General features: G+C 50.7%; 1 protein-coding gene and 1 non-coding gene across 2 annotated transcripts in view; one reads left to right on the top strand and one right to left on the bottom strand.

The window, feature by feature from the left end:
• Window positions 1–22670, top strand: part of CSMD1 (CUB and Sushi multiple domains 1) — a 1728861-nt gene that overhangs the window by 352465 nt on the left and 1353726 nt on the right. The window lies entirely within an intron of this gene.
• TRNAT-GGU (transfer RNA threonine (anticodon GGU)) lies at window positions 12120–12195 on the bottom strand. Its single transcript has one exon. It is a non-coding gene; the product is annotated as a tRNA-Thr (tRNA).

The following is a 22670-nucleotide window of genomic DNA, read 5'->3' as shown; positions in this document are numbered from 1 at the left end:
CATTCTTGTCTTATTATTATTTTTTTAATTATTGTATTCTTTTTCCACACAAACAACTGTAAACCTACTTTTGCCCCACCGTGTACCATAAAGTACCGTACAGTGATAGCTCTCTGTCTGAGTTTTGGCCACTTTTCACTTCTGCTGAAGTCCTCTAATGTACGGCTGCTCTAACCTACGGCTGCTCTAATCTATAGCTGCTCTAACATATGGCTGCTCTAACCTACGGATGCTCTAACCTACGGCTGCTCTAACGTATGGCTGCTCTAACCTACGGCTGCTCTAACCTACGGCTGCTCTAACATACGGCTGTTCTAATCTACAGCTGCTCTAACCTATGGCTGCTCTAACCTACGGCTGCTCTAACCTACAGCTGCTCTAACCTATGGCTGCTCTAACCTACGGCTGCTCTAACCTACGGCTGCTCTAATCTACAGCTGCTCTAACATATGGCTGCTCTAACCTACGGCTGCTCTAACCTACCGATGCTCTAATCTATGGCTGCTCTAACCTACGGCTGCTCTAACCTACGGCTGCTCTAATCTACGGCTGCTCTAACGTACAAATGCTCTAGCGTTCGTCTTTGGTTGAGAAGGCTCCGTGCTACACCACCTGGCTAGACCGGTTCCTGTGGCCACACTCAGTTCACTGACCGGTCTGCTTCTCAGGGAGATCCCTGGGCCCCTGGGTCTCGGGTGTGTCCTGGAAAGGATAACTGGGGAAGGGTGTTTACAAAATCTACGCTTGAGTTCTTACAGGTGATTCTTTCCAGTTGGGGGATCCGGTTGGTCACATCGAACAGAGCCGGCGAACAGACTCCAGTTCTCTGTTTAGTTTCAGGGGACGGGAACTGCTCGTACAGCACTTGGCAATGGCACAGTTTGTGAAAAGTCAGATCCAAACGCGGTTGACAGAGATGTTGTCCTCAGTGTGCATATTCTGAATGATTTCTTTTAGGTCCTAAACTCTATTGAAAGACAAACGGACCTTGAGTTATCTTACAGAAATAAGAAGCCAGCAAAGTATAAATAAGTTAAAAGATCAGTGGTACATTTATTTCTATTCAATTAACACTCACCAACTGTGTGTCACCAATTAGGCAGGCATTCTTCTAGGTACGGGGAGGGGGGGTAACCTCTTATTAGTTGATAGACCGTTTCTTACACATTAAGTTTTTTTGTTTTTTAATCTTTTTTTTTTTTTTAACTGTAGTCTGTGGAACATATTGTGTGAAAAGAGACAAAAGGAGATGAGCTCTGATCTGGAAGGAACAGTCTTGCGGAAGAGGCAAATGAATACTTTTAGAAGTGCAAGCCAGTCACACCCTTTCCAGTAACGATGAGTGCCCAAGTGGGCATAAAACAAGACAGCAGGGAAGGGAGTAACGAGGTTGTCCGAGCACAGACTCGCTGAGGGGAGGGGGCGCCCTGGGAGCTGAAGCCTAAACAACAAGGAATTACCGACGTGGTGGTGGGGGCAAGAGCACGGCCCGCCCAGGGTCACGAAGGACAGCCGCCTGAGACAGCGATGAGCTCACCTTCCCACCAGAGTCTTCTTTCGACAACATTGCTCAGAGTGGCCGTACAAACAACAGGACTCAGACGGGCAGGGAGGGGTCGTAGTGGTGCCCGGAGAAGCAGAGCCCGGCTGGAAACGCATGCCGTGGTCTGGCTGACCGGCGGTTTACCTGGATGTCTGGGCTCTGTGTTCGTGGAGAGGTGTGTCGTTGACCAGAAGGCCAGACTCGTTGACCACAGGGATACTCCTTCTCGGGGCTGCTCGAGAAGATCAAACCCAGCACGGCTTTCTATCTGGATCGTTTTTGGTTATATCTGTATCATTTGTGTGTGTGTGTGTGTGTATATTTTATCAAAGGAAAACAATGAAAGAACAGCCGTTAAAGGATTTTTGTTGATATTTTCTTTGTTCCTCTGTTTGCATAGAAGTATCACCGGGAGCTTACATAAATCAAAATGGCAAAAGAGCGGACGACGATTAAAAAGAAAAATACAGCTCGTCTAGTTTCTGTAATTATTTTTAAACACGTTTCAAAAATGTGTTAAAAACACAGCCATACATTTGTTTCTAAAAATAGCAAGCCCAAACTCTATAATCAGCTCATAAAAGTTTAGAAACGTGGTAGAAATAGTTTATGGGATGTTAAGGAATATATCAGGTAAAATAAAATAAAATAAAATAAAAAATAACACTACTCTGAATACATTTGCGACTGGCCATTACAAAGGCCGTTTGTCTGAGTAGTATCCAACATAAAACTAATATAAAGCAATTCAGAACTCAGTCAGATGTCAGAATAAAGATGAACCAGCTCAAAAGACAAAGATGAATGTCTTCTTGTCTGTACCCTGTTGGTTCCTTCAGTTTCCTGAAGTCACGAAGAGTCGACGGGCGCTGATGAGGGTCGACGGGCGCTGATGAGGGTCGACGGACACCTCTCTGTCTCTCTCTTCCCCTCCCACAGCCGAGGCTCCATTGGAGCAAAAGTTGGCCCGGGTGCTGGGGATGGCTCTGTGGCCTCTGCCTCAGGCGCTAGAATGGCTCTGGTCGCAACAGAGCAACACCCCAGATGGGCAGAGCATCGCCCCCTGGTGGGCATGCCGGGTGGATCCCGGTTGGGTGCATGCAGGAGTCTGTCTGACTGCCTTCCCGTTTCCAACTTCAGGAAAAAAAAAAGTATTTATCATGTGTTTTTTTTTTTTCTACATAGCACTTAGTGCAGTTTTACTTGCAATTAATAACAACAGCCAATATTTAATGAGCACGTATTCTATGCTGGGGCTGTTCTAAGAACTTCATTGGTATCTATCTGTTCATTTAATTCTTTCAAGGTACAAAAAGTGAAAGTTGCTCAAGGTCACACAGTTGGTAAGTGGTCCAGGGTAGGACCCAAATCCTGTCAGAGCTGACATCTTAACCATTCTGGTCTGCTTCTCCCCTTTGAAGTAATAATATGCATTTCCCCTACCAGACTGTGAGCCCCTCAGTGGCAGATACTCACTGGTATAGACTGAATTGTGTGGCACACCCCCACCGTTCATATGTTGAGATTTAAATGAGGGTCGACGGGCGCTGATGAGGGTGTGCTAGGAAACGCAGTGATGGTCCTCACCGTTGAGACACAACTGATGACTCAGAATGCCCCCAAAGGAAGTGTCACTCACTGTTTGCTCACTCTCAGGTTATGGGAACGGTCACTGTAGACTTTTATTAGTTGCTAGACCCAGTTTCTTACACCTTCATAGACTTGTTTTTAGACCATAGTCTATTGAACGCATCCTATGAAAATGCCATTTTTATCAGAAATAATACTTTGCTGACATGTAGTGAGGAGAAAATCTTTAGTTGGTGTGATGTAGTGTCTTCAACACAGAGAGGACACATGAAAGACTGGTTTGTAACCCACTCAGAATAATTCTGTTTTCACATAAAAAATGAAATAACCACAGAGTTCCTGAGCTGCCCTGGATATTGGCGGCTGCTCCTGTGTCTCCTCAGGTCTCCCCCTGTGACAGTCAAAGAAGCCAGCAGGACAGGGGTGGTGGGCATCTTCTCATCCTTTTCCTGAACAGGAACCCCCTCGGAAGCTCAGGGCACACTTCGGTATGGAAGGCCAGGCATTCAGCTCCCCTCTGAAAGCAGCACAATACATGCTCACGGAGCAGGTGGGACCTTACCAAGAAAGCAAGACCTTTGCGGAGTGCTTGCCGTGGAGTTCATTTTTCCCCCCAACTAAGGGAGCATTCATGGGATGGCTTCTAGGCAGTTTGGGCTCACCCAGGGCTCGCCAGGAACTGAGGGCATTCTCGACTGTGCGGCTGAATTCTCTTTCTTTCATTCCGAGACTGTTTTCAGACTATCTGACCTCAGAGGTGCTTGTGTGTGTGTGTGTGTGTGTGTGTGTGTGTGTGTGTGTGTGTGTGTGTAAATTTGAAAATAGCTGAACCTAGATTTTCAATCGAAGTTTATACAAGGACGAAGCACGAATTATTAGGGACGATGAATTCATCTGATGCAGGAAAACAAGTATCCTTTTAAAATACGACGATCAGAAAGAGGGCAGTTAGAATGCTTTCAGGTACAAGTTTAAAACGATCACGGGCTCAACAATGATATGGTACTCGCTGAAATCAAGTTTCATTTTATGTATCTGTTTGTGACATTATAATAATGGCAGTTTATTATAGACTTAAACTAATTTGGGCCTTTAGATCAGTGGTCCCCAACCCCCGGGCCGCAGACCAGTACTGGTCTGTGGGCCATTTGGTACCGGTCCACAGAGAAAGAATAAATAACTTACATTATTTCCATTTTATTTATATTTAAGTCTGAACGATGTTTTATTTTATTTTATTTTTTATTTTTCTGAAGTTGGAAACGGGGAGGCAGTCAGACAGACTCCCGCATGCGCCCGACCAGGATCCACCCGGCACGCCCACCAGGGGGCGATGCTCTGCCCACCAGGGGCGTCGCTCTGTTGCAACCAGAGCCACTCTACCGCCCCAGGCAGAGGCCATGGAGCCATCCTCAGCGCTGGGCCAACTTTGCTCCAATGGAGCCTTGGCTGCGGGAGGGGAAGAGAGAGACAGAGAGGAAGGAGAGGGGGAGGGGTGGAGAAGCAGATGAGCGCTTCTCCTGTGTGCCCTGGCCAGGAATCGAACCCGGGACTCCTGCACACCAGGCCAATGCTCTACCACTAAGCCAACCGGCCAGGGCCCACGATGCTTTATTTTTAAAAAATAACCAGATTCCCTCTGTTACATCCATCTAAGACTCACTCTTGACGCATGTCTTGGTCATGTGATACATTTATCTGTCCCACCCTAAAGGCCAGTCTGTGAAAATATTTTCTGACATTTAACCGGTCCGTGGCCCAAAAAAGGTTGGGGACCACTGCTCTAGGTGACGTAATGAAATAATACCTTACAATCCTAAGATCTGGTTCCCGTGCATAAGACTTTTGGGGGTAAGCACTTCCTTTGATTTGAGTTCAATTCCTATCCCCATTGTGAGAAGATCTAAAGTTGCCTCTTGAATGCTGTGGATCACTGAGTGACTGGATGGTTTAGGTCAGTGGTCCCCAACCTTTTTGGGCCACGGACCAGGTTAATGTCAGAAAATATTTTCACGGACCAGCCTTTCAGGTGGGACGGATAAATGTATCATGTGACCGAGACAAGCATCAAAAGTGAGTCTTAGACGGATGTAACAGAGGGAATCTGGTCATTTTTAAAAAATAAAACATCGTTCAGACTTAAATATAAATAAAACGAAAATAATGTGAGTTATTTTTTCTTTCTCTGCGGACCGGTACCAAATGGCACAGGGACCGGTACCGGTACCGGCCCGGGGGTTGGGGACCACTGGTTTAGGTGACCCTTTAAGATCGTGGTGACTTCATAATTAAGAACTGGAAATTCCTGAGCATGTGGGTTGCGGTGGTCTGCTAAGCGAGGAAATTGGTCTGTGTTTCTACACGGCTGAAGGCCACACGTGTGAGCCCATTGGCACCTTCCGGGGAACGCTGTTTGTGTGCAGCGTGAAGCCACTATTTAGTGACCCAGTGCCTTCTGTAGGTCCCTGCGTATGCAGGTTGCATGTGCCTATGTATGTGTGTGCACGCAGTGGGTGCATGCCTGCAGACTTGTGTACACACACACACACCCCACACACACTCACACACACACACTCACACACACACTCACACACACACACTCACACACACACACTCACACACACACACTCACACACACACACTCACACACACACACACACACCCGTCACTTCGGTTTCTCTCTTTGCATTGAGTCCGAGGCAAAGGTGCTACAGATCAGAAATGGATAGCTGCTTCTCCTTCTGCTGCACCCGCGTGTGCGTACGGCACAGTGTTGGGGGGCGCGCAGACGGTATGGGGGGGGGTCCGAGACACACAGGCAGTCTTTCTCATCCAGACATAAGTGTGAAGTCATTACCGTCCGCCGGTTCTAACTTCCCAGCGAAATTACTCTGTGCTCACAAGTATGATTGTTTTACAGATAAATCGGAGAAAATGAGAAGTGTTTTAGAACATTATCTGAGATTGGACAACTTTTCTTCAACCAGAGGATTTTGCTTGTAGTTTCCTTGTGAGACCAAATTATTATTATTATTAAAAAAAAAGCCAGGTATTTGATTTTTTTTTTTAATGAGAATAGTGTATTGTCAATGCTGTAGGTGCTTTGTATTTTAAAATGCCTTCTTAGGAGAGAATCTTTCATCTCCCAGCTCTGTTGAGCGTTTGAAGGAAGTCATAGCCTTATGACCTGGGGCTGGGTGTGTGTGTGTGTGTATGCGTGTGTGTGTGCGCACACGTGTGCACGTGTGTGCAGAGTCCTGTTCAGCTCATTCCACCTGGTGGTTTTAGGGTCTGTGTGTCTGTGCCCTGGGCACTCCCACAAGAACGCTTTGACAAAAACCCTCACTAGCCTCTCAACCTGAAAAACGAGGAGCTCGGGTCGAGGCAGAAGAATTAGGTCGGAAACAACTAGGCCAGAGGCGATGAGGCTGCCTCGGGCCCTGGGCCTCCTCTCTGACGTCCGGTCCCTTTCTCTGTCACTCCCCACAAGCAAGCTGGACCGCTGATGGGGTATGGGGGCGGGATGCACACAGAAGGGTTTTCCCCCTTTGATTTTAACCTTCGATTCAGCCTGGCTAGGCTCTGAGCCCCAGTGACAAGCATCCAAGTCAGCCAGGGGTCCGTACACAGCGGCCTGCTGTCCCCTGGGGCCTCTCCTGTCACTAGTGGAACGTATGGGTCTGTCACCCTCACTGGCTCGCACGTGGGTTGCTGGTCAGAACCCACGCTCTGCTGATTATTTATAATTTTACCTGTGCTAATCTTTGGGGTTTTTTCCTCCTTTTCCGTGAGGACTCTTGTTAACAAAATCTATAACGCAGAAGACATACTCTGTAATGCTGAATCTTGGCGCAGAAGGAAACTGATGGAGGTTTTTACATGAACACACTGCTCTTCTCTCGTTTCTGGTGGACACCCCGCTCCATGGCTCTGTGTGGCCCTCGTGCGAGGGGGAGAGACACAGCCAGTGAAGGACCCCGTCTTCCACTCGGGAATGACTCGCTCCTGCCATTGGACAGAAAGTGGACCCTTGGTTGGGTGCAGTTCATTAAGGGTGGCCAAGCACACCTTATTCAACTGTCCTGGCAGAGCCACTGGGAGCAAACCCACGCTCCTGTAGCCATCGCATCGCTGCAGTCAGGATATGAGCTCAAGCTTCTGGTTTGCCCTGAGTTCCCTGACGAGACATGGAGGCCCAGGGCAGCCTGGGTGTTGTATTTGGGTGCAAGGGACAGAAAACGGGGTCCTGCAGGAGGCAGACCCAGCTCCCCCATCTATGTAGCAGCAAGGTGACTCTAACCAGGCCCTGACTTCTCGCTCCGGTGTGAGGGGATTTCGGTACCTGTCTGGTCTTGGCTTCCCTGGAGTCTCGTCTAGGGCAGTGACCGCTCAGGGAACACTGGTCACACACCTGTCACCATCACCTTCCCATTAATGACACACGATTTGTGTCGCGTCTTCCACAAATCGCTTCCCTTCCCACCAGTGGGCGTTGTTTAAACGTGGAGTGGTTCTTGTTCTGTCAGGGGAAGGGCAATAAGCTCCTGTGTGTTTCTTTGGCCACAAGATAAGCCTGGAAAAGTAACCAAAAAGTCCCACCCGATGTGTAACATGGTTGGCCCATGCACAGATAGCCGGATGCTAGAATTTTTAGGGAGCCTGTTTGGTGTTAGCAGAGCGCTTCTGAGGTTAGAGCCTCAGCCCCTCTGTCCTGCTTCAGGGGTTAGAGCCTCAGCCCCTCTGTCCTGCTTCAGGGGTTAGAGCCTCAGCCCCTCTGTCCTGCTTCAGGGGTTAGAGCCTCAGCCCCTCTGTCCTGCTTCTGAGGTTAGAGCCTCAGCCCCTCTGTCCTGCTTCTGAGGTTAGAGCCTCAGCCCCTCTGTCCTGCTTCTGAGGTTAGAGCCTCAGCCCCTCTGTCCTGCTTCAGGGGTTAGAGCCTCAGCCCCTCTGTCCTGCTTCTGAGGTTAGAGCCTCAGCCCCTCTGTCCTGCTTCAGGGGTTAGAGCCTCAGCCCCTCTGTCCTGCTTCTGAGGTTAGAGCCTCAGCCCCTCTGTCCTGCTTCAGTTCTGAGGTTAGAGCCTCAGCCCCTCTGTCCTGCTTCAGGGGTTAGAGCCTCAGCCCCTCTGTCCTGCTTCAGGGGTTAGAGCCTCAGCCCCTCTGTCCTGCTTCAGGGGTTAGAGCCTCAGCCCCTCTGTCCTGCTTCAGTTCTGAGGTTAGAGCCTCAGCCCCTCTGTCCTGCTTCAGGGGTTAGAGCCTCAGCCCCTCTGTCCTGCTTCAGGGGTCCACGTAATTAGCACGTGGATGTCTTCCGATCACACGGAGAGAACCCTAAGCCCATGTCCTTGTGCGCTCCAACTCGGTCAACTCCACGCAACGGCTCAGCCTTGGAAATTGTGTCCGAGACAGGAAGAGTCACTGACTCATTGTCTCGGTTCATTTCAGCTGCTATAACAGGACACCAGCCATTGGGCAGTTTCAACGACAGAAATGTGTTTCTCCCTTTTCTGGAAGCTAGATGCCCAGGAGCAAGGCACCTGCAGACCCGGGGTCTGCCGAGGACCTGCTTCCGGTCCCCGTGTCCTCACGTGGCGGACAGGACGAGAGGGCACCTGGGTCCCTTTGATAAGGGCACTGATTTCATTCGTGAGGGCTCTACCTTCATGAGCTAATCACCTCCCAAAGGCCTCGCCTCCTAATGCCATCTCCCTGGGGGTGAGGCTTTCGGCGTGAATGCAGGGGACACGGACATGCAGCTACAGCCCCCATGTGTACACACACACACACACCCTGGCCTTGATGCGCTGAGGGCAAGCTCAGTGTGGTGCGTGGAGGGGTCAGCAGTGGAGTGGGACCAGTGGGTGTGGGTGTGGCCACCTCTGAGGGTGTGGCCACCTCTGAGGGCGTGGTCACCTCTGAGGGTGTGGCCACCTCTGAGGGCGTGGTCACCTCTGAGGGTGTGGCCACCTCTGAGGGCGTGCCCAGTCCTCACTGTTTCTGGTTGGTATGTCCCGCCTGGGTCCACACAGCCATTCCTCAGGGATTCCTGCTCGTCCTCAACACACAGAAAGCCGTGCTGGTCTCGGTGGAAATGAGCTGGATGAGGCAGAGAGCCACAGGCCGGGTCACTGTCCCTCCGTGTTCTGTGAAGGACGAGGCCTCTGCCCCTGGGTGGGACAGCACCCCACTGAGCCGTGTGCTTGTGACCCAGCCCCGTCCACCTGGGCCTCGGATGGACTTGCATTCTTCCCATTCACATTAAATTATTAAAGTGTTCGTGTTTCCGAGCTGAGCATGCGGAAGGAGAGGAGAGGCCAATTATGCCGAGTTCTGAACCACAGCCGCCGTGATTTACTGAGAGAGTGGCAGGCGCGGCGACCTCAGTGGACGCTGCGGCCGCAAATTCAATGCTCTGAGCTCTCTGATGCCCGGCAAGGGATTCCTGTTTTAAATTGGGATTAAGTTAGAATATTTGTACAAAGCAAAAGGGAACTATGGAGTAATTTGGCTACATATTGGAGAGATAACAGGCAAATGAGGGAACCATGGTGTAAACGTAGAATATGCCTTCTTTGGTTGTGACGGAAATGCACCTGAAATGACCGTGTGGAGCCCTTCTGTTCTTAATAAAGTGATGTCTGAAAGGTTGAAGGGAAAGTGATTCTCACACGTAGGTCTGGGGGGGGGGGGGTGAACATTTCAGGAGGCTACCTTGGCAACTGTTTCGAAAAGTCGTCGGGAATTTATATAGTTTCATCCATGAGTTTCAAATTTGGGGTATTTTAAGGCCAGTTAACCATTGGGAAAAGGGCTATCTATGTTCAAGGACGCCTCCTTCCATGGTGTTTACGGTGTTAAATAGCTGTGAACACACCAGGTGTGTATGGTCGAGTCGTCTCTGGACCACAGAGGAGGGAGCCGTCTCATCTGTTAAGAAGGAGACACGTCTTAGTTATCAGTGCGAAATGATTTTGACATAAGCGGAGGTCGTTTAGGAAGGTTTACCTATCGCACCATTTCCTGCACATTTTAACTCGTCAGTGCCTGTCCCCGTGGACACGTACACGCACTCGTGGACAGAAGTCTGGAAGGACACACAGCCAAATATATTAAGAATGATTGTCTCAGGGGAAGGGCACCAGGGCCAGCTCTCCACGGCCTGTTTCCACTTCTCTGAGCCTTCTGTCACTAGAGGAAATCAAGACCTGCTTCATCCTCAAGGGAGAAAATGTCGCCGTTTCTCCGAGGGAAGCATCCAGTCGTTCGATGAAAGATGCAAAATTTCGCTCTACGTAACTTCTAACACAGGCGTTCGCTCTTATCATTCTGCCCGGCGATTAAACACAGCGTGAACGATTTAAAAATGAAACTGTTGTCTAAGGCGTGTTAACCACACATGCAGTTGGTTGCCCTCGCTCCTGTGGACGCGCGCCGTCCCAAATTGTTGCGAAAAGCAACAGGAGCGTGATTGGGTGAAGTCTTCAGTGTCGCTGACAGTTCAGCCGAGAGGAACCGTTTCAAAAGCCGTTCTAACCGTCGAGGCCAGTGTCTGAGTGAATGAGCAGCCACGTCTGTGGATGGGCCTCAGGGTGGATCTCTCGTGGGGTACTTCTGAGTTCCGTGACCTGTGGTGCCGTCATCGGTCTTTCCCTAAGCGGAGAAGGACGTGGGTGGGGGGGCGGCGGGCGAGGAAGGGACCGGAAGAGGGGACTATTCACGCACACAGAGCGTGTCCTAGGGGAGCCCGAGCCTGGATTTCGGGGTCCCTGACTTGGGTTTTGAATCCTGGCTTCTTATTTGTCGTCTGTCCCTGGGAAAGACCCCTAACCCCCTTGGGCATTTTATCCACATCCATAGAAGGGACATATAGTTGGTCCTTTCTGCAGAGGTCTGTCAGGGGTGTTTACAGGATAATGCCTGTGAGATGCTGTATGTAGAACAGGGCCCAATACCCCAGGACGTGCTATTAGAAGAACGTCGCCCGATGTCACGAGTCCGGGAGGTTCGTTCAGGCACGAACAGTTGATCCCTGGAAAGAATGTAGCTGTCAACTCCTTCTTTTCGGGAGAGTCTCCGGAAGTCTGGCTCACGTTCTGGCTGTAAACGGGGTGATAGGGGGTGGGGCTGGGGGTGAAAGGGATTGGTGATTGATACACTTTTCCTGAGGAAAAACAAAATAAAATAGAACAGTGGGGGAAATGGGAGTGCGCTGATGGTGAGGAATTCGGAGAGAAATGACCATTTGACGCCTGTCTCGGTGGGACCTGGCCTGAAGCGAGGGTCGTCCCTGCGGGACTTGCAAAGCTGTGAAGGTAGTTAATGCCTTTCGTGTACATTGGCACCGATGACTCTTTTCAGTGAGACGGTTCCTTTCATTTTATTTTTCTTTAATTACATTGAATAGAGTGACATTGGTAAATAGGGTCACGTAGTTTTCAGGTGTCCCTCTCTGTGACACGTTATTTTAGACGATTCAAGTCCCGTGGCCCCTTGCTCTTACACGTGGCCACGGCTGCTACCAACCCCGGGGCCAGGACTGTGCTCACTTGTAACAGGATTCTCCTCTGACCTTCAACTGCACCCTTGTTACTTCCTGGTGCAGAGCTGCAGCCACAGCCCCTGATTGATTGATTGATTGATTGATTGATTGATTTTCGAGTCTCCTTGTTCAAATGGTTCTAATACTGGCACCATTTTTTTTTTTTTTTGTATTTTTCCGAAGCTGGAAACGGGGAGGCAGTCAGACAGACTCCCACATGTGCCCAACCGGGATCCACCCGGCACGCCCACCAGGGGGTGATGCTCTGCCCATCCAGGGCGTCGCTCTGTTGCAACCAGAGCCACTCTAGTGCCTGGGGCAGAGGCCATGGAGCCATTCCCAGCACCCGGGCCATCCTTTGCTCCAATGGAGCCTCAGCTGCAGGAGGGGAAGAGAGAGACAGAGAGGAAGGAGAGGGGGAGGGGTGGAGAAGCAGATGGGTGCCTCTCCTGTGTGCCCTGGCTGGGAATTGAACCCAGGACTTCCGCACACCAGGCCGACGCTCTACCACTGAGCCAACCGGCCAGGGCCAGTGGTACCGTTTCTTATAAGGGGCACAACATAAAATCTTTGGAACTTACAGGCCTGTGCAGAGAGGCATTTTAAACACATGGTTCGGATAATAAAGTCACACACCATGATATCAGCTCTTGTCATGCTGTTCGGTTTTGGATGCAGAGGGTTTTTCAAAATATATAATGAGGAGATAAGTATCGATCAACTCAACTAACCTATTAATCAATTAGTGACTAATAGCAGAATGTCAGAGCTGGGGAGGACCTGAGGGACCCCCAGAGTGAGCAGCTACCTCCTCGTAAGAATCGGGGAGCTGGAGCCCCGATCTGGAAGCGGGATGTGTCAGCACAGAAGCCGTGCCCCCTGACATCGTGTTCTTTGTCGTTTGAGGATGTCACATCCCTTTCACGGGAAAAATATGCCTGTCTTTCCCAGAGTTCAACCAAATACAATCCAGAGTATCTAGTTTGGGGCACATTCTAAAATGGTACATCAAAATAAACAAATAGAAGTTGATCTAGTCCTCCTGATGGGCAGGAACCGTGTCTTCTGTCACCGTGCGTGCCTGCGTTGTGACAGAGCCTGTCACCCGTGGGACCAGGTGTTTCCAGACTTCTGCAAGCAGAGCTGTGAGGGAGACCACTGTCACAGAAAGGGACACACATTGCCCCGCACTCAACTTCAGAAATGCCTGAAGGACAGTTTCCCTCATTCCACAGGGAAGACTTCCGGACTTTACTTTACAAACGACAATTAAAACTTATTATGGAGATTGCTAGAGGTAATTCACTATTGACAATATAAATTCGCACTAGTGTTCCTCCCCCTGACGGCAGAGAAGAGCCGTTTGTAACTGCAGTGCTGGGGGACATGACGGCAATTCAACCCCTGAACACCCTGAATAAGCCCTCACTTTGACTTGCTCTCTTTGATGTCTTACGTTCAATCCATCAGAAAGTCACGTCAGCCCTACCTTTGGTCTGGTCTGCGTGTGCGAGTCCACACCCCCAAATTTATGTATTGTAACCCTAACCCCCAAAGATGATGGTCTTAGGAGGTGAGGTCCTTGGGAGGTGATGAGATCATGAGGGTGGAGCCCTCATGAATAGGATTAGTGTCCTCATAGAAAAGACCCCACAGAGTCTCCTAATTCCTTTCTTCACGTGAGGACACAGCCAGAGAGGGCCCACCCCCAACTCCCACTCTGATGCCACCCCGGTCTTCAGACTTCCGGCCTCATAGTCCCCTGGTATTTTGTTGTGGCAACGTGAGCAGACTGAGACAGTCTTCAAAATAGATTTAGGAGATGTCCTCTTCCGACGAGCTCTCCCACGGCAGCACACGGAAGCCACCGCCATGGCTCAGCGGGGTCCCAGCAGCCACCACCTGGCCATCTCCCGGCACCTGTCCTCGGGCCCCGATGGCTCACAGTGGCTCTCAGAGGGGCCCTTTCTCTGTGGAAACCGGATCATGGCATTCCTCTTCTCAAACACCACCACGGCTTCCCATCGCCTTTGGAGTAAAAGCCCAGCTTCCGACCTGTCCCGTGAGCCCTTAGGGGGTCTCTTCTCCTGCTGTGCTGTTTGCCACCTGTCTTTTTCCCTCCGCGTCCCCCCACTTGGAATTCACGGAGCACACTGTCTTCTCAGGACAGGACCTGGAGCGTCCTTCTCCAGCGGGGACGGCATCCCTCCTCCACCTTCGTGAGCTCTCTGGTCACCTGTGGCCTCAGCGATGACACCTCTCCCGATCACTGAGTCAGAATCCGTCACCGTCCCTGCACTCCCGAACTCCTGGCCGGCTGATGTTTCTCTCCAGTTTACTTCTTTCTCTTGGGTATTGCCTCCTGTGGTTTTTTTACCCCTCACCCACAGAACTACCTGATAGTCACTCATCTGCTTATTCTCTACCTCACCGCATCCCTTCGACCACTAGAGTTTGGGCTTCCTGAGTGCCAAGATCCTGTCTTTTCTATTTGTTGTATCCCCAGGGCTTTAAAAAAAAAAAGTTTGAAACGCAGTAGGCCATCCATCAGCGTGGGTCTAATGCATGAATAAATGCATAAATGAATGAAAATAGCAGTGAAGGGTACATAGCCTAATGTTATACATTACCACCGAGTTGCTTCAGAGAGCGCTGCTCCATCAACAGAAATTTAACTTGCATTTCTGCATCTTTCCAAAACACAAGCACATTATACAGAAGAAGATCTGTCGACCCCCAAAGAGGTGAGGCAACGAGAATATAAGGATAACGGGGGAAAAATTCAGGATTGGAGAGCTTTTTGTGAGTTCCGTTTCCACCGAAGGATAATATTTCTGGATTTATAAAAGTAAATTTTTATTTTTCGGTGGTGGGGTGTGATATTGTTTCCTTTAGGACTCTTTTCAATTTTATCAGTACTCTTTTCAATTTTATGTACCACCGGAAAGCCGATCGGATCAATAATGGAAGGTCACAGCTGTAAGTCATCCAGGCGAACAAAAACACACTGTGGCTTTGGTCATCTTCAGTGCACACTGGACTCCGTTTTGTAGGGTTCAGGGGGCTCCCTAAAACCTCCTGGTCCTTTGAGGACTGTGCTGACCGGCCGCTGCTGACCACCTGCTACCTTGGCGCCCTCCTCTGGCCTTGAGCTCGGCCACACCCAGAGCTGGCCCTGGGCAATGCGGTGAAGACAGCCGGGACCCCGGAGACCAGGGCTCAGGAGCCCAGGGAGCCAGGAGCAAGCCGGAGCTTTCCCGGGCACAAAACAGAGTCTTTATCTCTCTCCATTTCCTTCCCAGTCCCTGATGACATAATTCCCAACGGGCCACGTTGTCCGAGGCTCGCGGTAATGTCGCAGTGAGGCGGGGTTTCTCCTTCTGACTCTTAGACGCGCATGGAACGCGAGGTTCATGCAGCGCCAAGCAGCAGCTCAAGGTCATGTCCTCAGAAACGTACTCTAGGGGGACTTCAGCAGGTCATTTCAGCCGGCTCAGCTGTGAGTGCGCGGTGGGGGGTCTCACACGCCCACTGCTGCTTGTGCCCCCAAAATAGACACAGCCCCCCATTCCTGCCTGCACTCCGTGTTTCACGGGACCCTGGTTTGCCCACTGGCGTGGCCACCGTCTATCTCAGACATGCCCCAGGCACAAGCGTGTTCCCTTCTGTCGGCTTTGACTATGGGAGTACGCCAGAGGCCACCGCTCCGGCCCCGTGTGGCTGTGCTCCGACCCAGCAGTTCAGACACCAAGCTTCACCACATGGACGTCCAGCATGTGGACGTCCAGCTGCCCAGGTCTGAGAGGCGTCGGCACTCTGGGCAACAGCCTGGCCTGTTCCCCAGCTCAAGAAGTCACTGGCCACCAGGAGGAGGGAACCGTTCATAATTTTTGCATTCTAGAGACTGCAGGTGAGAATGTATTTAAAAATGAGAAAGCTTTTGCCCTGGCTGGTTGGCTCAGCGGTAGAGCATCAGCCTGGCGTGCAAGAGTCCTGGGTTCGATTCCCGGCCAGGGCACACAGGAGAAGTGCCCATCTGCTTCTCCACCCCTCCCCCCTCCTTCCTCTCTGTCTCTCTCTTCCCCTCCCACAGCCAAGGCTCCATTGGAGAAAAGTTGGCCCGGTCGCTGAGGATGACTCCATGGCCTCTGCCCCAGGCACTACAATGGCTCTGGTTACAACAGAGCGAAGCCCCAAGATGAGCAGAGCATCGCCCCCTGGTGGGCATGCCAGGTGGATCCCGGTTGGGCGCATGTGGGAGTTTGTCTGACTGCCTCCCTGCTTCTAACTTCAGAAAAATAGAAAAAAAAAAGAAAGAAAGAAAGAAAAAAAGGATACCTTTTAAAATCATTTGTGGTGGCTGAACATTTTGTGGTCTGATTTTATGGACAATTTTCCATTTTGCTTTCCACCCGCTTTGCTGAAGGGCCACTTGTCCTGTCTGTGGTGGTGATTTTTCTGTTCCCTACTTGCTGTTCAGACCCAATTTAACCCTTCAGCCTCCCTGGGAAAAGCTCGGTGGATTTAAGGCATAAGGTGACGATAGACAATCATATTAGGGCCACCGCAGGCACGCTCCGTACCCAGAATGGCCTTCTGGCTTCTGATCTACAAAGTCCGGTTTATCAGACTCAACCTGTACTTGGCTATCAGCCAGGAATGTCCAGCATGACCACACACGTGTGAGCAACACAGCCGTCTGTCCGTCTGTCCATCTGCCCGTGTCCTTCTGTTCGGAAAGTACCCGGCCTGGGGAGATGGCTCCCTCTGGGTCCCAGCCCAGGGTTTCCTGGTGACGGGACGTGCTTGCTCATGCAGAACGGGGGCGGCCCTGCGGGACAGCTTGCGACCGCCACTGCTCACGGCTGAGAGCAGCTGTCATGGGTTGTCACACTCACCTTCCTCCAGGTGTCCTTAATCTGTAAGGACACCTGGCAGCGCTCACGGCAAGACCCCCATGTTGGTCACAGAGCATTCCGTTTGGGTTCATTGTTGAAAGAGAGCAATCCTGTGAGATAACTTCTTCTTTTTTATTTAATTTAATCAATTTATTTATTCAGAGAGTGAGCTCTGTTAGGTGAACATTGCTCGTTAGGACCATTGCCCTGTTTGTAAAGTTACCATGCCCACAATGATTGTCTTGAATTCAGAGTATATTTGTAAGTAATTCTCACTTTTTTTTTTTTGCAAGTTGTGATGACAGAGATATGGTACTTATTTCAGTCATTAACTATATAAGTATATATTTATATGTGTCTATATGTGGACAAGTAATTGTTAAGGTCCACATTAGCTTCGTAGGACCTCGGTAGGACTTTTGGTGGCCGGCCAGCCACAAGACATGATGCCGGTTGCTGCTTAAGTGTTCTGGACAGCCCCCCAGGGGGGACTTGCTCATTTCTGGCACGGACCCTCAACGACAAATGGCAATATTTGGCAAAGAGTCTGACAAGCGTGGGCATGACTCTGCGCCCCAAGCACAGTCAACAGTAAATCTTGGAATAACTACATTCTGCCACCAAGAATATTCTGTTCTTAAGCTGCCACTGGCTGAAACCAAGACACATAACTAAATGTTGACCGAGAAGCATGTTTCCATCAGAACTTCACAGAGTGAACTGTAAGGAGCGTCTTGCACATTCACATTCCTGTTACATCCACATGTTCTTATCAGTTCCAAATCAGAGGCACCCTTTGGAATTATGGGGGACAGGCTGACTGATGTATGTGCCTTCTAATACGCGTGGATTTAGTTTTATTTGCAGACAGATAGGGTGTCACCTAGAAAATGTTTCTGATGCACTAGCTAGATTTTCTGTTGACAAATTGAAGATTTGAAGACGTTCATTTATTTATAGCTGTTATTAGACTCAAGGCAGAAACTAAAAACCGTAAGAAATGAACCCATGCAAACACAGCAGCAAAAACTCGTGCACTTGCCGATTGTCTTTCCTTCTGGAAGGGTTAGTCTTTAGTCGTCACAGCTATGTCATAGGCATGAAGAATATTTAGTGCAGCCTGACCGGGTGGTGGCGCTGTGGATAGAGTGTTGGCCTGGGATGCTGAGAACACAGGTTTGAAACCCCGAGGTGTCCAGCCTGAGCACCGGATCATAGACATGACCCCGTGGTCACTGGCTTGAGCCCATGGTGGCTGGCTCGAGCAAGGGGTCACTTGGTCTGCTGTAGCCCCCCCAGCAAGGCACATATGAGAAAGCAATCAATGAACAACTAAGGAACCGCAACGAAGAACTGATGCTTCTCATCTCTCTCCTTCCTGTCTGTCCCTATATCTGTCTGTCTGTCCCTCTCTCTGTCTCTTTCTCTGCCTCTGTCTCACACGCAAAAAAGATTATACATTAGAATTTTTAAAATAAAAATATGTGACAAAAATGTCGATATAAAAAATGAAAAATAAAAACAAAGGGTGAACCATGGGTCAAGATAAGAGGACGTTCCTCTTTTTCTTTTGGATATCAGTCAATTCTGTTAATCATGTGATTAAAATTCATATTTGTTTAAATTCATAATTAGAATTGATAGTGGCTTTAATTCATAAATGCAGCAATGTTTTCTTAAAAATTTTTTTAGCTCAAACTGGTCTTATATGTAAATTATTTCTCATTAGTTACTTAGAATTATAATCATACATTTAGTTGATTCTCTAGAATTTCAACTGGAGAATCAATAATATTCAATTATTAAAATGTTTCGCTAAATTATTATTGTTGCGTTCTCTCCATCAGTCTTTATATAATTCTCACCGCAGTAAGAGTAAAAGAGCCTTCTCATCATTCTCCATTAACACAAGACAAAGTTAATGTATGCATATCAAAATTATCACCTAGAAAATGCTTATGCTCGCTTTTTCTGCAGTGGCTCTTTCTAACTGCTGGCCACTCTTTGTGGGTGACAAAAGCAATAAAGGTATTAAAACATTTCAAGTCAAGAATTGTTTGCATGAAAACAGAAGTCGGTCTTCCAATTTCCCCGAGTTTTTATCCACACCTCTTTCCTGGTCGGTTGCATTTCTCTCCTGCCTCCACAATGGCAATAACAAATAACATCTCTTCATGGGTAGAATTTTATTATATGCATGCCTAAGGGCTTCCTCCGAGTCTTGAAATTCCTGACTGTATTAATTCAGGTCTCGCCTGAGCGCCTTGCACACCTATCAACAACCCCTGCCTGTGTTCGCTGAGACCGCAAATTAATAATCGGTCTCTACCCCCGCACCTGTCATTTCCTCCGGCTCTTTCTTCTTCTTCCCTAAGAAGAATGTTTTGTCCCATGCGACGACCCCCACCCACACCAGTTTTCAGTGGCCTGGGCGGAAGGGTAGTGTCGTGTCTCCGGGCACGCGAGGAGGGGAATCATTTTACGCGGAGCTGGTGAACCTTCGGCAACGGGGAGGACAGGGCAGTGTGTTTCCTGAGCCTCTTATCTCAGCCAATGCTGTTGGTCACTTTGCGGCCCGTCCTTTATCTGCCTCTCTGGGCGGGCTTCTCTGGGAATGCCTGCCAGCCTGTGTCACTGGGAGATAAAGATAAAGCCTTCTCGGGGCCGTAGCCATCCCCTCGGAGGGGGCCCTGGGCTTCCCCCGGTGGGAATCGGGGCTGTAGTCATCCCCTCGGAGGGGCCCCTGGGCTTGTCCCGGTGGGAATCGGGGCTGTAGCCATCCCCTCGGAGGGGGCTCTGGGCTTCCCCCGGTGGGAATCGGGGCTGTAGTCATCCCCTCGGAGGGGGGCCCTGGGCTTGTCCCCGTGGGAATCGGGGCTGTAGTCATCCCCTCCGAGGGGGCCCTGGGCTTGTCCCGGTGGGAATCGGGGCCGTAGTCATCCCCTCGGAGGGGGCCCTGGGCTTCCCCCGGTGGGAATCGGGGCCGTAGTCATCCCCTCGGAGGGGGCTCTGGGCTGTCCCGGTGGGAATCGGGGCCGTAGTCATCCCCTCGGAGGGGGCCCTGGGCTTGTCCCGGTGGGAATCGGGGCCGTAGTCATCCCCTCGGAGGGGGCCCTGGGCTTGTCCCGGTGGGAATCGGGGCTGTAGTCATCCCCTCGGAGGGGGCCCTGGGCTTCCCCCGGTGGGAATCGGGGCCGTAGCCATCCCCTCGGAGGGGGCCCTGGGCTGGTCCCGGTGGGAATCGGGGCCGTAGTCATCCCCTCGGAGGGGGCCCTGGGCTTGTCCCGGTGGGAATCGGGGCCGTAGTCATCCCCTCGGAGGGGGCCCTGGGCTGGTCCCGGTGGGAATCGGGGCTGTAGTCATCCCCTCGGAGGGGGCTCTGGGCTTGTCCCGGTGGGAATCGGGGCCGTAGTCAGCCCCTCGGAGGGGGCCCTGGGCTTCCCCCGGTGGGAATCGGGGCTGTAGTCATCCCCTCGGAGGGGGCCCTGGGCTTGCCCTGGTGGGAATCGGCGTTCACAGTGGATCCATCTTGCTGCCCTGACGGTCAGGGCACAGGCTGTGTCTGGCACAGGGCTTGTTGTTCAGAACCCGAGAAGGCAGCCCTGGCCTGACTTGGGGCCAGCCCTTTCCACCTGGGAGGTGCCGGTATTGAGGCGAGATCGGGGAAGGGGCATATTTGGCAGCCACTCCCAGTGCTCTCGTGGCTCTCTGCTCGGATGTGGACACATCCGGGGCACCCTCTCCGCTGGGCAGAGTGAAGGGGCCCCGGTGCCTTCTCTACCTTCAGGAGGTGCAGGCACCGTGAACGCTGCGTGGTGAGCAGGGGCCGTCCTCCTCTTCCAGGGGGAGCGGGGGAAGCGGCTGCAGCCCCTCCCGCAGTCAGGACCCTCTCCGTGTCCTCAGTGTGGGAAGGTCCTCGGTCCACAGCACGCAGGGTTCCCCTCGGATCCCGGCGCCCGCTCTTCCTTCTGTTTTAACTGTGACTCGGGGGGTTTTCTCTCCCCGGTCCCTGGGCTGTTCCTGCTGTAAGTCCCTGTGGTTCCCACGGAGCACCTGACCCCTGAAGACCATAATCTGTCTCCTTGCTACCAGGCCCAGGGCGGACCTGTCTCACTTCATTCTCTTCCTTCTGAGTCGTCCCGACTTTTTTTTTTTTTTTTTTTTTTTTTGGCTGTTGTAACTTTTAATGGCTCCCTGCAGATTCATCCTGTTGGTCTATTTTAAACTGCCGCCGACAGGCACGTTCTTGCGTTCTGAACTCCGATGTGAGGGCTTGCTTAGAATTTTAGGTCATCTTTTATGGATTCTTTAGATATAAATACAGGCGGTAATACATGTAAAGAATGTCTCAGAATATCTCCTGCAGGTTTATAATCTGCTTTAAAGACTAACTGATTTAAAGTTTGGGTTACGTTGCAGCTGACGTCATTGCTTATTTGAAGACCTTCTTCGAATCTAGAAACGGCAGGCATTTCCTTCTGCAAAAAGAACAATAATAGCTATTTCTTATTTTGATAAGCTTAGACACGTCACATTCTCTGGATTTAAAACTCATCTTGCAATAAATATTCTGGATAGAGTCATATTTTGTTTAGACTGTGTATCAATCTTCCTACCCACATTGGTGCTTGCTGTCAGCATGAGTAAGTCAGACAAAATGAGATGGCTGGATTCTTAGTAGAGGTTATTTTTATTTGAAATGATTTAACATGGGAAGAAATATATATATATATGTATATATCAATATTTTTTAATGTAGTGAGAAGAGAGGAGGCAGAGACAGACTCCCGCATGTGCCTGACTGGGATCCACCTGGCATGCCCACCAGAGGGTGATGCTCTGCCCATCTGGGGACCTTGTTCAGCAACTGAGCTATATCAGCGCCCGAGGCAGAGGCCACGGAGCCATCTTCAGTGCCCGGGGCCAACTCACTCTAATTGTGAACCATGGCTGCAGGAGGGGAAGAGAGAGAGAAGCAAGAGGGGGAGGGGTATAGAAGCAGATGCGTGCTTCTCCTCTGTGCCCTGACCTGGAATTGAACCTGGGACATCCACATGTCGGGCCGACACTCTGCCACTGAGCCAACCAGCCAGGGCCAAGAAATATATGTAGAGTGTGGCTCTTTTATGACATTTAACAATTTTAAAGTTTCACTGGACTTCTGTTGGCAGATCTATTGTAACTAGAGTTGAATGTGGCGTCTGTGGTCATGAAGCAGGTCACCGTCACTAACAGGACACCCAGAGTTCATACCTTTGCTGAACGTGGGGATTTCTGTCACCTGAATTCCAGGTTGGCATGCACGTGTGGTGGCTGATGACCCAGCACTGGCCACTGAATTTCAGACTGTTTTCAGCCATTTGTAGTGTGAGGGGCTCAGAGTGGTGATCATAGTTCAAATAAAAAGTACCACACGTCACCGTTGAAGCAGACTGGGCGTCACATGCATTAGCCAGGAGAACTCTGGGGCCTCGTCACCCCTCCTGTGATAATCCCACTGGGGCCTCGTCACCCCTCCTGTGATAATCCCACTGGGGCCTCGTCACCCCTCCTGTGATAATCCCACTGGGGCCTCGTCACCCCTCCTGTGATAATCCCACTGGGGCCCCTATATCATCACGCCTCCTGTGATAATCCCACTGGGGCCCCTATATCGTCACCCCTCCTGTGATAATCCCACTGGGGCCCCTATATCGTCACCCCTCCTGTGATAATCCCACTGGGGCCTCGTCACCCCTCCTGTGATAATCCCACTGGGGCCCTATATCGTCACCCCTCCTGTGATAATTCCACTGGGGCCCCTATATCGTCACCCCTCCTGTGATAATCCCACTGGGGCCCCTATATCATCACCCCTCCTGTGATAATCCCACTGGGGCCTCGTCACCCCTCCTGTGATAATCCCACTGGGGCCCCTATATCATCACCCCTCCTGTGATAATCCCACTGGGGCCCCTATATCATCACCCCTCCTGTGATAATCCCACTGGGGCCCCTATATCGTCACCCCTCCTGTGATAATCCCACTGGGGCCCTATATCGTCACCCCTCCTGTGATAATCCCACTGGGGCCCCTATATCGTCACCCCTCCTGTGATAATCCCACT

The sequence above is a fragment of the Saccopteryx leptura genome, chromosome 4, assembly GCF_036850995.1.
Source record: "Saccopteryx leptura isolate mSacLep1 chromosome 4, mSacLep1_pri_phased_curated, whole genome shotgun sequence".
NCBI lineage: Eukaryota > Metazoa > Chordata > Mammalia > Chiroptera > Emballonuridae > Saccopteryx > Saccopteryx leptura.
The sequence above is the reverse complement of the archived record's forward strand: the minus strand, read 5'-3'. Positions and strand labels throughout refer to the sequence as shown.